This window comes from Mirounga leonina, unplaced genomic scaffold (genome assembly GCF_011800145.1).
Source record: "Mirounga leonina isolate KUSES-001 unplaced genomic scaffold, KU_Mleo_1.0 Mir_53, whole genome shotgun sequence".
Taxonomy (NCBI): Eukaryota; Metazoa; Chordata; class Mammalia; order Carnivora; family Phocidae; genus Mirounga; species Mirounga leonina.
Window position 1 is genome coordinate 50,506,163 of NW_023270807.1, and position 15,233 is coordinate 50,521,395.

The 15,233-nt window shown below is 36.8% G+C and overlaps 1 pseudogene; it reads right to left on the reverse strand.

Annotated features, from left to right (window-relative positions):
* The window catches only part of LOC118001094, an 88,033-nt pseudogene that overhangs the window by 71,180 nt on the left and 1,620 nt on the right, over positions 1-15,233 (reverse strand).

Below are 15,233 nucleotides of genomic sequence, written 5' to 3' on the forward strand. Positions count from 1 at the left end.
CGATTTGAATAATACCTAATAGGTATTTATTGGTGATCTAAATTCATTCTGACATTTCTATGCAATGCATTACATAGAATATTAAAAGCCAGTTTTTAACGGGAGCTCCAGGTCAAGGTAAAAGTGTATGGCATATGTAGAAAACAGTAGAGGGTAGTAATTCAGATATCAGACTTGAGCATGAGTCAATGTCAGTTAAAATTCCACTTTCATCCTTAACTGTCTGTGGAACTTTAAACAGGTACCCTTTCTGTGCCCTGATTTCCTCATCTGCAGAATGGTTGAGAGTAATTATAACACCTGCCTTAGAGATTGTTATGAAGCAATAAGCCTTAGTCAATGTCAAATCTTAGAACAAAATCTGAGGCATAACAGGTGCCCAATAAATACTAGTAAATATTGCGGGACAATTTGCCTTCACCAGGCCCAGTCTTCAACACACCTTCCATTCTCCATTGCTTAAATGCTCGGTTATCCTGTATCACCCTCCACACTTGTAAGGAAGAAAGGTCAAGAAAGACTCTATTTTTCTCTTAAAATTTAAGTCAGTGTGTTACCTTGTCAGTGCTTTTTAAGTCTTGAGGGTGTTTCCCCTCTAATTGTGCAATTAAACATTTGCCATCTGTCACAGATACGGCAGCAGCTCAGAATGACTTGAAAAAGTATTTCAGGCCCAAAGGTATGATTTCATATCACAGAGAAGATACTCCTACTTTACTAATTCCACCTACACGGATAGCCTGCCTGGTCCAAACACTCCCAGGAATGTAAAGCAGACTTCAAAGCATTAAGAATGAGGACTGGTATTTTTTTTTTTTAATTCAATGTCTGACAACAGAAGATTTTTAATTTGTGCTCCTTTATTTAAATTTTTCACATCCTGTTTTATTCTATAGAGTGGATTTCAATTAAATTCTACCTCCCCTTTTCTCTAGCTTTCTAAGAGATATAGAGAAAAGAAAAATCAAAAAGGTATTTTACCAAAATATCCACCCAAAGTGACAACTTTCTTTCAAAATACAATTAGCCTACTTTTTAATCCCCCATTGTTGATTAAATCTGTTCATTCTTGTCTCGATCTGCATGGTCATATGTAGCAGCCACTGAACCATATGTGGCTACAAAAGTTTGAAATATGGCTAGTACAAATTGAGATCTAAGAGTAAAATATACACTATATTTCACAGACTTAGTTTGAAAGAAAGAATGTAAAATAGATCATTAATAATTTTCAAATTGCTATGTTGACAATATTTTGTTTGGGTTAAATAAAATATACCATAATATTAATTTCACCTGTTTTCCTTTTTTTAAAAATATGACCACTAGAAAATTGAAAAGTACATATCTGTCTTGCATTTGTGGTTTTCATTTATTTCTATTGAATAGTGCTGCTTTAAACTGATAAAAGGGAAACACTGAAGGTATTAAAAACACACACACACACACATTAACTGGAATTTTAAAATAAAAATTTAGAAGAAAAATTTAATTCCAAAATTCCATTTCTATGTGTCATGGAGTATTTCTCTTGTTAAGAACAACCATGGAAACCAGATTTATTACTTGCCCCCACCAAAACTGTTTGAAGACATCAGAGAACTACTGAGGCAATCCATACTTGAGAGCAGATGCCTACGAGGAAAGCCATTACAGAGACGTAAAATGAAATAAGAGTTAGAGAATCCACTGGCCTTTCCTGGGAGACCAGCAAAGTTTCTGACAGCCCTCAGGGGGTGGAAAGACAAAAATTGGGGTTTAGGACTTTCAAGCAGCTAGGATTTGAGGTCGAAGATTTTGGAGACTATGTCAGGTGATCTTTTTGGCCTCCAGAACTGTGAGAAATAAATTTTTGTTATTTATAAACTACCCAGTCTGTGGTATTTTCTTCTAGCAGCCCAAATGGACTGAGATAACCCAGTTAGTAAAGTTATCAGATATGGTCTCTAATTAACAGGCTTAAGAAAATAGATGACAGATATAGAAATTAAGAATCAAATGGAAACTTTAGAACCAAAAATGCAATTACAGAAATTAAAAAAAAAACTCAATAGATGGATTTAATAGCAGGAGATAGGCTTCATGAGCTCTAAAATAGGTCAATGGAAAATATCAGGCTTACTCAGAGAGCAAATATGATGGAAAATATGCAAAAGAAGGTAAGAGACATATGGGTCTCGATAAAATGTTCCAATAAGAAGTACCAGTGGAGTCCTGGAAGAGGAGGAGAAAGACAACAGGCAGTAATCATATTTGAACAGTCACTGGCTGAGAATTTTCCAAAACTGTCAAAAGATATCAGACCTCAAAGGCAAGAATCCTACCAACCCGACTAGGATAAATATAAGGAAAATCACATTAGGTACATCATAGTAAAACTTTGGAAAACAAAGACCAAGGGATAATCTTAAAAGCATGGGGGTTCAGGGTTGAGGGGCAAGAGCTAGTAGACTATTCACTTGCTGCAAGAAGAAAAGAATATAACTTGGCAAATAGTGAGGCTGGATGAAATTAGGCATCAAAAGAGTTCTGCAAAGCTCATAATTCAACATACTTGGAAAGGCTGCTGCAGATTAACATATGCCACATGCAACTCTCAAACTAATCCACACAGGGAAATGGTCAGTTAGCTGTAACAAATTATAGTAATTACATGGGTGCACAAGATTCTCAGTTCTCTGTTAACTATGGGGACAATATCTACCGGAAGGAAAGAACAATAATGAATGAAAATTAAGAAAGATGATCCATTTTAAAACCATTTCATTAGTTTTTAAAATTGCCCTGATTTTAGGCATATGTTACCTGTGAACACTGGAAAATTCCTTTGAGAGGTGTAGATGTGGAACAGCTATTGTAATGATATGACTCTACTTCCTGTTTAAACAAGGGTGATAGACCAGTTAGATCAGCCTTACAAACAACATCATAAGCTAAATCCTTTACAAATGGCAAAAAGTTTTACCAAATTTACTTTCTCCATTCATATTTGTTCATAGCCTCCTCCAACAATAAATGATATGAGTGCCTATTTGCGACAGTAAATGAATACGAACAAAACCAGATCAGAGCAGAAAGTTTTCTTTGTCAAATATCACTGAGAAACACCAATAATAGGCGAAGAAAAAGAAAAGGCAGGATGCACATGGTCCTATCTGTATATGCCTCTTACCTTCCACTGTAAGTGGATCCATTCCATCACCGCACCACGAGCTGTGGCGCCTGAACCATGTGGTCTATTGTGAGGGGAATTCACTGTTCTAGTGGCCTGACCCCTTCTGATTTTCATAGTCTTCAACACCTCTCCTTTGGCTGTCTGTTCATTTTTTCACCCACTTATTCTGCAAACATTTATTGAGACCCCCTGTGTGGTAGGAGCTACTGTAGAAGAAAGACAAGGTCATTAAGTAAAAGGCATGGCACGTTAGATACCAGTTAGTGCAGTGGAGAAAAATTAGGTAAAGAAAAGGTCAGAAACTGATGAGATGCAATTTTAGATAGGGTAGCCAAGGAAAACATGGGTAAGAAGGTAAAGTTAAAGACCTGGCAGAGGTGAAGGAGTGGAGAAATTGGGGGCAAGCATTCCAGTCAGAGAGTCCAGTAAATGCAAAGGCCAGGGGGCAGGAGCAGAGCTGGTATTGTTCAAGAACAAGGGGGCCTGTGGACTGGAGGAGAGGCAGTTTAGGGAATGTAATAGGAGATGCCATCAGAAAGGTACCTGAAAGCAAGTTCCTAAAAGGCCTTGGTAGGTGATTGAAGAACTTTGGTTTTTATTCTGAATGAGATGGGATGCCACTGGAGAGTCTTGTACAGAGGAGTTACGAGACTGAAGTTGGATTTTAAAGGTTCATTCTGGCTGCTGTGTGGAGGACAAAGATTGAAAGGGGCCATGAGAAGGAGCAAGGGGTCTAGTTAAGAGGTTATTACAATAATCCCGACATAAACTAATGACACCTTAGTTTAGAGTGGTACTGCTACAGATGGTGAGAGATGATTGGATTTTAGATATATTTCACCCATAGAGCCCATAGATTTTGCTGATGTGTTGGCTATGAGGAAAAACAAAAGAAAAAGAAAAAGAGTTAAGGATGGCCATAAGGTTTTTGGTGTAAATAGCTGAGGAAAATGTAGTAGGCATCTGCTAAAATGGAGATTGCACAAGGGGTGGATTCGGGAGATCTCAGTTTGGGACATGTTAGGTTTGGGATGCTAAATATCTATCTTATTCTGCATGTCCTATGGCAAATAATTCAGAAGGGGAAGTAATTTATAAGTAAATAATCTTTGTAATTTTTGACAGTTAATGATTTAGATTCATAATATCAGTTATTAGAAGATACTCTCTTGGATTTGGCTGCCCAGCATATTGTTTTCACCATCTTCTCACTGTGTTAAAACTATCTTTCTATACAAGTGGGAGGTCCACATGATCCAACCTTGTTTAGTAGTAGAACCACATGCCCTTTGATCATGTGATGTGGCCCAATCAAATGCCTTTCTGCTACTGATATTTTGATACCTTGAGTCAAGAGAAATAAATTCTCTTTCTCTGAGGTTACAATTTGGGTTTTTATTTATTTATTTATTTATTTATTTATTTATTTATTTATTTATTTATTTGAGAGAGAGAATGAGATAGAGAGCATGAGAGGAGGGAGGTTCAGAGAGAGAAGCAGACTCCCTGCCGAGCAGGGAGCCCGATGCGGGACTCAATCCTGGGACCCCAGGATCATGACCTGAGCCAAAGGCAGTCGTTTAACCAACTGAGCCACCCAGGCACCCTAATTTGGGGTTTTGTAAACCTGCAGCTGCCAATTTCCATCTTCCCTGATTGCAGATCATTTTATAGTAGGAGACCATGAAGACAATACCCAGAGGAAGGACTGCTGAAAGGTGGAAGGCAGGCTTTGAGGTCCTGTACCAGCCTCCACTAAAATAAACTTCACCCTAGAGCTTCAGTTAGTTGAGTTGATAAATTCCTTTTCTTCTCCCCTGACTTTCTCCTCTTCTTCCCCTTCCTCCTCTACCCTTACTTTTCCTCCTCCTTCTTCTTTTTTGATAAAATGACTTTGAATTGAACTTCTTTCGTGTAACTAATACAAATAGAATTTTTTCAAGAACCAAAACAAAGAGTCTTTTAGAGATTTATTCATTTCTACATGTAAAAACTGAGGCATACCAAGCTAATGACATTTCTTTTGCTTTTTTTTCCCCAGAACTTCTTTGAGAAACAACTAAGATTTTGCATTACAAAAATCAGCACTGTTTTAGAAATTAAAATTTGTTAATGACTTATTCTGATTCTTCTCAGAGCTAACTTTCAACCATCCATGTAAGTAGAAGACAAAATTATTAAAATAAATTTATATCCATCATAAAATTCCTAATCTACATTAAAATCAACTACTTTCATTCTCTGTCCTAAATATTTTTATAGAAATTCCAAAGTTTAGATGTTAAATATATATCTAAGTGGTGGACCTTATCCTGTCTACCTCATGTGTAAGTTATGTATTTATAATTTACCATACGTATAAAGTCATTCTTTGCTGAAAGACCAAACCTTGGTATGACCATAGAAGGAAGACATACCCAGGGTTCACTGAGTCCATAGATTTTATAATTTGTTTGGAATGATTAAGAATTTAACATATTAACAATCAAGAGCCCAGAAAACATTTTAAGAGAAACTGAGTTAAAATTAAATTAGTAGTAGATTCTTAGCCAAACTCTGGATTGCTATTATTATTCTCAATCTTCAGTTTACTACAATTTAGAATTATTTATTTATTGTATCATATGGTAGATAGCTTACCTTCTCAGTTCAACTATTCAGCACATACTTGAAATTCTTTTTACATATGGGTTAGTTATTTTATAAATGTAACAATGGCTTGGAGGTTGATCCAAAAAGCTGCAACTTTTGTTTCATGTTCTTCACAAACCACCAAAATGCATGCATTTATTTCTCTCAGTAAATTCCATGTCCAATAAGCCAATTTTTAAAAATCAAATATATAATAAGAGCTTTTTTGAAAATGTCATCTCATGTTTTGCTGGAGCAAAGTTTATTTTTTTAGTTCTAAAAGTAAACTTTCTTTGCCCCCACAGGGGACTATTGCCAGATGAGATTTTTATTAAAAAATAAAACCTTGTAGATAATATCCAGCAGATCAAATTTGACTCTAAAGGAGGGTGATTACTTCCCAGCTTTGCTCCCAAGATTCAGAATGAAGATCATTCTCAGTATCCCTATTGAAGATGCTTAACACAAACACAGTTAGCGTCTGGAAGGGAAAAAAACAAAGATACCTTTATCTTAGGATTCCATGACTTGGAGACATCAACATTTTCTTCTAATTTAGTTTAATTCTTGAGTAACTCTGAGTCTAAGGATTAAAATGCCAAAAAGAAAATGAGAGGAGGCCTAAGATAGAGTGAGCTGTAGTTTAAACAAGAAGAGAGGCCTTGGGCATTATCTTCATGTGAATGGAGATCCTTTGGATAATGCCTACAGATTGGATAGGAAAAAAGGTTTTGCACACAGCCACCCATTGTTCAGTCTTTGTTAGGACCAAAATAAGTGGAGACTTGCTTTTCAGGCCCACCCTGTGAAGACTGAAGAGAGGAATGCCATTGGATCTCAACAGTGTTTGATGTCTTCATTTTCCAAGACTCCTCTAAGAGAGACCTGGCATACAGGGGAAGTCTACATAGAGAAAAGGCAACTCCTAAACCAAGTCACTTCCCTGGTAATGAGCACTGGAGCACTTCCATTATGATAATGTGCTTTTCTTGTCCTGGTAGAGCTAAGAGAGCTATGATGACATCACGTGTTCTGTAATGAAAACCAGTGCAAGGAGGGGGAAAGGAATAAAGTCCCTGAAACCATGAAATTCCCCAGAAGGCCAAAAGTGCAGCAGACAGATATGTGACATGTGACATTAGGCAAGAATGGAGAAATTACCTAAACTTTTAAGCCATCATCTCCAACTTTTGTCCAATTGGCCCATCCCCCAGAAGGATGGGAAATGGTAAATCGAGAGATGCAAATAATTATTACAAGTTTTCTGGGTTGGCTAGCTGTGAGGATTCAGCAGTTTTCTTAGATGTAGGATTTTGTCCTGCTTTGTCCTTTATATGAGTGTTTTTGTATATCCCGATATTTTTGGTTTTAGAAATATGATTTTATTGTAATTTCAAATATATTCTAAAGATGCACTTCTAAAAGCCCCCAAATTGTGTCAGACAGCCATTTTACAGCTCTCAAGATTTCCACTACTCAGCAAAAATTACTGGCCTTAGAAAAAGCCAAGTTCATTGTCTTGTAAAATACTGTGGGTATTTATATCACAGCATGATAAATCAGAGAAGAGAGAAAGCGGGTATGAGATTTTTAGATCTATTACACCATGTAACTCAAAGAATGTTTATATGACCCACTGCACAAAGTTTAAATACATGAGGCAGTTTTGATTGTTAACTCCCTGAACTTGCTGGCGGAGCAAAGTGAGACAAGACATTTCTAAACAGTGTGCTCTGGTATTGTTATCTGCTAGAAGGCACTTTCTGTCTTGTCAGCTGCTTCAGACATCTGCTCAGCTCCATAAAACCTGCACACAGCATGGGTCATTTTTGTTTGTTTGGAGCTGAGGAGCATTAAGTATTAGTTGACTATAAGTTAGCTCTGTTACTCAAAGTTAGAGAAGACAAGAGAATTTTAGTGATAAAGTCAGTTCTCAAGAAAAAGATTTGCAGAACCCACTCAGTCTATTTCCTAGATATATTTCCATTTCTAAAAAGTTTGTGTTAGAGCATGTACTTTTATGTTACAGTGATTTGAACAGTAAAGAAAAGAAAATGCTTCATCCTAATTTTCCACATAACTAATAGGTCATTTTAGAGTATTTTCATTTAACGACTTGCTCATTATTTAAAGATAAAGCAATGTGAAATGTTACACTTTATCATTTTCCCTTAATATGTTATTTCCTATGTTGTCCTTTCCTTCCTACAGTACCATTTCAAATTGTTGCATCATGTGCAGATAAGAAAATTCACTTACTCGTTACCCTATTTTTGATTATTTTAGTTGTGCAGTGAACTGTGGGGCCCAGTTGTGAGGCTAATCCTACGCTTGCTTCTTATGTTTTCAGGTGTCCTTTCCCACATTACACAACCCAAGCAAATTTCTCTTCATTTTATTTAAAAACAAAGCCAAAACCAAAAAAAACGCCTAATTCACATATTAGTATTTGGACAAATTGCTGTGTGTATTTTTTAGTAGCCTTTAAAGCATACACATGATAAAATGCACCCAAGATATGTGTTAGTATTCCAATGCTATGATTGTGGTACAATTCTGTCCTGGGGTTCACTAATACAGCCAGACCCACTTGCTATGTTCATTTATCAGCAGGATTCCTGCTAGGCAGGGGAATTAATTCTGCTTGGGAAGAATGGGTACAAGATTATGATAACCAGGGTCTTCCTCCTGTAGTTCTAGGGAAAACTTGCAAAGGTAAGATTCTGAATTTAGATAGAAATATATAATTAGATCTTTAAGGCTGTTAAGGACAAGGCCACATTTATCTTTTGGACCCTTCCAACCATTTCCTTCCATGTCTTTCTCTCTTATCCTCTTCACCAGGCACTTTCCATTTGTTGAGTCTTTGGTCCGGCTATTATTATTCTTGGGGAAATTGAAGGCTTGGCAGAGGTGAGTGACCACTCTTAGTCATGATCCCACTGCTGTCAGGCCTGGCTTAAACTCCCTATCTACTGAGACAAGTCTAAATTTAGCTCCTGCACTTTGTTCTGAAGTGGCTAGCCACCAGGGATCTTAGGAGTAGGGCCAGAATAGAGCTGGGTGTTATACTGGAGAATGATAGCAAAGGCACATCTCCATCTTATCAAAATCCCATCATGAGAACATAATATAACCCCAGACCTCATGGAAATAGGGTTGAGCTCATGTATTTTAAACAAAGATCAAGACTACAGCCTTAAAGGGGTATTATTAACCAACTAAGATCATTTTTTTGAAGATTTTATTTATTTCTTTTGAGAAAGAGAGAGTGCATGCACAAGGGGAGGGGAAGAAGAGGAAGGAGAAGGACAAGCAGACTCCACACTAAGCGTGGAGCCCTACCCAGGGCTTGATCCCATTACACCGAGATCTGGACCAGAGCCAAAATCAAGAGTCTGGTGTTCAACCAACTGAACCACCCAGGCACCCCAATCATTTTGAATTTAAAAAGATGTTTATTCTTTAAAAAAATAATTAAAAATTTAAAATGCTCTAACATAAACTCATTAATTATGTAAGAATGGTAAAAGTTTGTTGCTATTAGCTGAACTGGTAATCTGTGCAGCCCAATGTTCTGTCTCTGATATTACTATCATATGAACATTGTGTGTCAACACTTGTTTGCTTCAGTAAAACAGCTCCTCAAATTTGCAAATAAAGGAAACAAAAATGTGCTAATATTCACATCTTTTGTTGAATAATCATCTCTTGACTTACTAACAATCTCTTGATCTACTTTTCCCTCAGTTACTGCATCAACTCTTTGCTCCCCTTTTTAGGAAAACTTCTCCTTAGAGTTGTCCATAATGGCTTTCTTCAATTCCATACCTCTCCTTTTATCTTAGATACACTTTAGCCATCCTTTAACCCCAGAGTCCGCCTATAACTGCCTTGTCAAGGCCACACATGGGGTCCAGACTGATCAATCTTATGCCATTTCTCCTTCTCTCAGTCTAGCCTCAGCATTTAGTCCAGTTTCCCTCTTTTCTTCATGAAACATTTCTTCACTTGATATCTAGGATACCATATTTTCCTGCTTTCCATCCTACCTGACAATATTGCTGGCTCCTTTTTATCTCTCAGAACTTCAACTCCAACATTAGAACACACCAGTTATAATTCCCTGAACCGCTAGTCATTTTTGTCTATACTCACTTCCTGGTTCACCTGTCGGTCCACAGGCTGTAAATACCACATATCCATTGATGACTCCCAACTTCACACCTCCAACCCAGTCCTCTTTTGATTTCCAGGCTTAACTACTCCACTTAGAAGAAAAGCACATAGTTCAAAATTAATTGATCCGAAGCCCAACTCCTGATATTCCCCCTGAAAACTCCTCCTCCTCTCTTATTCTTCATTATTTCAGTAAATGATATCTCTGTCCTTGCAGTGGTACAGCCAAAACCTTTGATGCCATCATTGAGTTCTCTCACTCACAAAGTCCAAATTGGTCAACAAATCATTTGGTTCTATCTTCAAAATGTATTCAGAAATTGGGGCACGTGGGTGACTCAGTTGGTTAAGTGTCCAACTCTTGATATTGGCTCAGGTCATGATCTCAGGGTTATGAGGTCAGGCCCCACGTTGGGCTCCACCTTCAGTGGGGAGTGAGCTTGAGATTCTCTCTCCCTCCTCCCCTTTTTCTCTCTCTTTCTGTCTCCCTCTCTAAAAAAAAAAAAAAAAAAAATGTATTCAGAAACATACTACTTTTCATCACCACTATTATTACTATCTGATCTAAGTAACATCAACTCATCCCACCTGGATTATTACAATAGTCCTCTAACACTATAGTAGGATTGGTCTGTATTAAATAATTGAGATAAGTTAGATAATATAAGAAAGTCAGAAAATATCACACCTCTATTCACAACCCAGAGTGTCTTCCCTTCTTAGTCAAAGTCTAAATTCCTTGCCATGGCTTATAAGAACACCTTCCACTTTCTCTTGCTTATCTTCCTTCTTGCTAGACTCCATGTTGTTCCTAAAACTGTCTTAGTGCAGAATTTTAGCTTTATTGTTTCCCCAGCCTGGAATATTCTTCTCCCAGATTGCCACATGGCTCATTCCTTTTCTTCCTTTAAGGCTCTGTTCAAATGCCACCTTCTCAGAAAAGCCTTCACTGATCACCATCTGAAATGCACACTCCTCACTCCTCCAACTCTCCCTGTCTTCTTTCTTTCTCTTTTTTTTCTTTTTTAAGATTTTATTTATTCATTTGACAGAGAGAGAGATAGCAGGAGCAGGAACACAAGCCGGGGGAGTGGGAGAGGGAGAAGCAGGCTTCCCACCAAAGCCTGATGTGGGACTCGATCCCAGGTCCCTGGGATCATGACCTGAGCTAAAGGCAGACGCTTAACGACCGAGCCACCCAGGCACCCCTCTCCCCGTTTTCTACTTTATTTTTTACCAACTGCCATACTATATATCTTCTTACCTGTGTCTCTCCTCTTAAAAATAGATTCCATGAGGGGCGCTCAGGTGGCTCAGTCAGTTAAGCATCCGAAGCTTGATTTCAGCTCAGATCATGACCTCAGTTTCCTGGGATTGAGACCCACCTCAGCTTCATGCTCAGCCCAGAGACTGCTCAAGATTCTCTCTCTCTGCCCCTCCTTCCTGCTTTCTCTCTCTGTCTCTCTCAAATAAATAAATAAAATCTTTAAAGAAAATGAAAAAATAAAAATAAAAACATATATTCCATGAATAAAAAGGGCTTTCCTTTCATTCATTGTCATATCCTCACAGCCTATGATAGCACCAAGCATTTGGCAGGAACTTGATAAATACTTGTTGACTGAATATATAAATAAATGAAAGGTAGAAGCAAAGAGCAGGAGACTCTCTCAATAGTCTCGGTAAGAAATTATGGTGGTTTGAACCAGGGTGGTGGCTGTGGAGGTATTGTTAGATTGCAGAGGAAATGCTAACAAAAATCTTGGGATTCCTGTTACTGCTATTTTTGTCACTATACAAGTAGAAATCTGCATTGTACCTGAATGCATCAATATTGGGGGCTCCTTTATGTGAGGCATCCCCCCAAAGGACTTGATTTGCTCTCAATGTGCCAACAACATTCTGATCGTTAGAGAACTGAGGACCAGACCCTGAACTAGGGTTGTCAGATAAAATGCAAGATACACAGATATATTTGTATTTCAGATAAATAAGGAATAGAATTTAAGTATATCCCAAATATTGCATAGGACATATTTATACTAAATATACAAGTACATATAAATATATGTGTGTATATATATATATGTATATATTGTATGCATACTATATATACACAATATAATATATACATTAGATGTATACACATACATATATCCAAATATTGCATGAGACATATTTATACTAAACATATATATTTATATACTACATATTATATATGTATTTATAATATGTTTTATATATTTATGTATATATATTTATATAAAATATATAATGCATATGTATATTTAGTATAAATATGTCCCATGCATATTGAATGTGTGTGTGTGTGTGTGGTGTTTATGTCAAATCAAATCAAATCAAACCATCTTTTCAAATTTAACCTTGTGTATTAATTTGTTTGTTTGTTTATAGCTAAAGATGGCAACCTGAATCTGGACTACTAAAAATTCTTTGAAGTAGTGAATGTTACTTTGAGTATTCTTTGGGGAGAAAATTCTAGGTTTTTGTTAGTAATGATAAACTGAATGAGCCCTATTTTTTCATCTCAAACATTTATTTTACTTTGCAGTGATAGGGGCTATGAAAGTTCAGAGCCATAGTGTAATTGTCTTTAATTTCACTTATTATCCTTGTATCACTAAAGAATAATTTTCAGCCAATAACAGTATCAAAATAGAAAATTATCTATCTTTATAATCTAGTTAATTAATATTACTTTGCACCTAGTAAAATTAGGCTTATTTCACAATTCTCTCAAGAATGTTTGTCTAATAGTCTGCCCCTAACTCTCAATCTAAACTTTTCAACAAATGGGGGCCAGACCTGGGCTCTGCTCCGCCCCTCCCCCCACTCCTCCTCCTGACCCCCAACTCTCTAAGGTTGATGCCATGCACAAATCACATGTTATATCATGATCTCAGGATCCTGCCTGGAGTCAGCAGTGAATGGACTTCTTTCCATTTTACCAATGGGTTCCCTGTCCTTTAACTCCTACATTTGACCAGAGCTCAGTAATAGGTGAAGAAAAGTCACAGAGAAAGGAGAGGAGCAGAGAAGTCTTAATCATATGAGCATAAGTAGAAAAGAATTCAAAACAGAGAGTGTCTTGGATAGAAAGGTCAGCTCCTACATTTACATAATTCTTATAGATTAAAAATTAAATTATAGATTAAAAATATCTCAAATGTTATCTCATTCACATTTTATTTATCTAGTTATTATTTATTTTTAACAAATGTAAACATTGAGGTTCATGTAAAGAAATATTAAGTGACGAGGTAGGTGGGCCTTAAGTTGCAGAAATACAGTGAGTGATCTAATTCAAGCCCAGATGCCTCACCTTCTCCACCAGAGGTCTCCTTATTTCTGAGTAAAAAAGGAGGAAACTCTAAAAAACAATGTCCCTTTGGGTCACCCGGGTGGCTCAGTAGGTTAAGCATCTGCCTTCGGCTCAGGTCATGATCTCAGGATCCTGGAACTGAGCCCAGTGTAGGCTCCTTGCTCAGTGGGGAATCTGCTTTTCCCTCACCCTCCGATATTCCCCCCTCCCTCGCCCATGTTCTCTATCTCTCTCTCAAATAAATAAATAAAATCTTAAAACAAAACAAAACAAAACAAAAAAATGTCCCTTCAACCTAAAGGAATTCTGGATGAATAGAAACTTAAAGCAACCCCAAACTTAAAACAAAACCCCATCTGTGTCTTTTAAGCAAATGGTTTTTTTGGGGAAAAAAAAGATGGAAAGAAAAATAAAAAATAAACTTAGAAAGTGGTCAAAGACTTAAATCTGTATTCAAAAATTATTATATCTTACATAATCACACTAAGGGAGTAGCATCCAGGATGTATTTAGGGACCAATGGGTTTTATGATCTGTCCTTATCTTACATATTTAGGCAAATCTTTTCCCACCAATCCTACTTAATTTTCAGTAATTCTTTAATTGGTTTTTCCTTTGTTAGAATGTTACTTTATCTTAAGATGCTTGTACACCACCTTGTTCACAATAGTTCCTCAAGACAAATTTCTCTATTGATGAATAAATTAGAAAAGTCACTATGCCTTTATGAGAAATCACTTCTCTGTGCAAGTTATTTTCTCAGCACTCTGTGCTACTGTAACTCTTTTGTTCAGTTCTTTTTTTTTAAATTAATTTTATTATGTTATGTTAATCACCATACATTATTACATCATTAGTTTTTGATGTAGTGTTCCACGATTCATTATTTGCATATAACAGCCAGTGCTCCATTCAATACATGCCCTCTTTAATACCCATCACCAGGCTAACCCATCCCCCCATCCCCCTCCCCTCCAGAACCCTCAGTTTGTTTCTCAGAGTCCATAGTCTCTCATGGTTTGTCTCCCCCTTTGATTCCGCCCCCCCTTCATTTTTCCCTTCCTACTATCTTCTTTTTTTTTTTTAACATAAAATGTATTATTTGTTTCAGAGGTACAGGTCTGTGATTCATCAGTCTTACACAATTCACAGCGCTTTGGTTCAGTTCTTCTTAATTGCATGTGTTGGCTCCATCTGAAATGCGCTCTCAATCTTTCTCTTCCTGTCAAAATACTATCCATCCTTTAAATTCTTGCTCAAATGTCATTGGTGCTCTGAAGCCTTCACTGATATTTTCAATGTACACTGTTCAATCCTATTTCTAAATTTTTGTCATCTATAGAATTTAACATTTAATGATATACCATCTCCTTTTATTCCTTCTTTCTTCAAGATTAATGACGCCTTGAAATCAGAACATCCGTTTCATTCTCTTCCACCTAGTTCAAATATCTATCAAAACACTTAATGATTTATTGATGAGGTGAGTAGAAATAATGGTTGTTAACATCTACTAAGTGAACAAGCAAGGAGTGGGACCAGTGAAGAGCACAGGAATTCAGACTAGTAATATAGAACTGACCCTGTTGGGTCAGTGCCTTGACTATAATATTAAGAGTAGAAAAATAGCCTAGTGCTATGCACATAATAAGTACTTAATAAATATTTATGGAAGTCATATATTAATAAATTAAGCCCAAATTTATGTCCATGCTTAATTAAGCCCCTGTTAACAACTTCAACAGCATTCCCCTTAGAACCATTCGAAAAGTGAAATCACTACTTTTATTTTCCAGTCTCTTGTTTTGACCACATAAATAAGCTTCATCTAGATGATTTGAAAAACATATGTGATCATTGTTAGGCTTGGTATCAGCCTTTTATATCAAAAGCCATTAGAAGCAA